The sequence below is a fragment of the Theobroma umbraticum genome, unplaced genomic scaffold (assembly GCF_002168275.2).
Source record: "Theobroma umbraticum cultivar Fairchild unplaced genomic scaffold, ASM216827v3 scaffold_239.1, whole genome shotgun sequence".
NCBI classification, from domain to species: domain Eukaryota; kingdom Viridiplantae; phylum Streptophyta; class Magnoliopsida; order Malvales; family Malvaceae; genus Theobroma; species Theobroma umbraticum.
In genome coordinates, this window is record NW_018397273.1 from 2,584,219 (window position 1) to 2,584,450 (window position 232).

Sequence of the window (232 nt, forward strand, 5' to 3'; positions counted from 1 at the left end):
ATAACTAATTATAATTCAAAATTGACGTGAAAAAGTCTTGACGTAAAAATGTAAGAATTAACATAAAAGCTTATAAAGGTGGAATAAATAAATCTTAAATCTTAATGTAAGCGTGTGAGAGTTAACGTAAGAAGTTAATTAAGTGAAAACAATGTAAATTTAATCAAAAGTAAATATTTAAATTTATATTCTCGAGCTGAAAGTGTTTAACGATATAAAAATTTTAATTTTT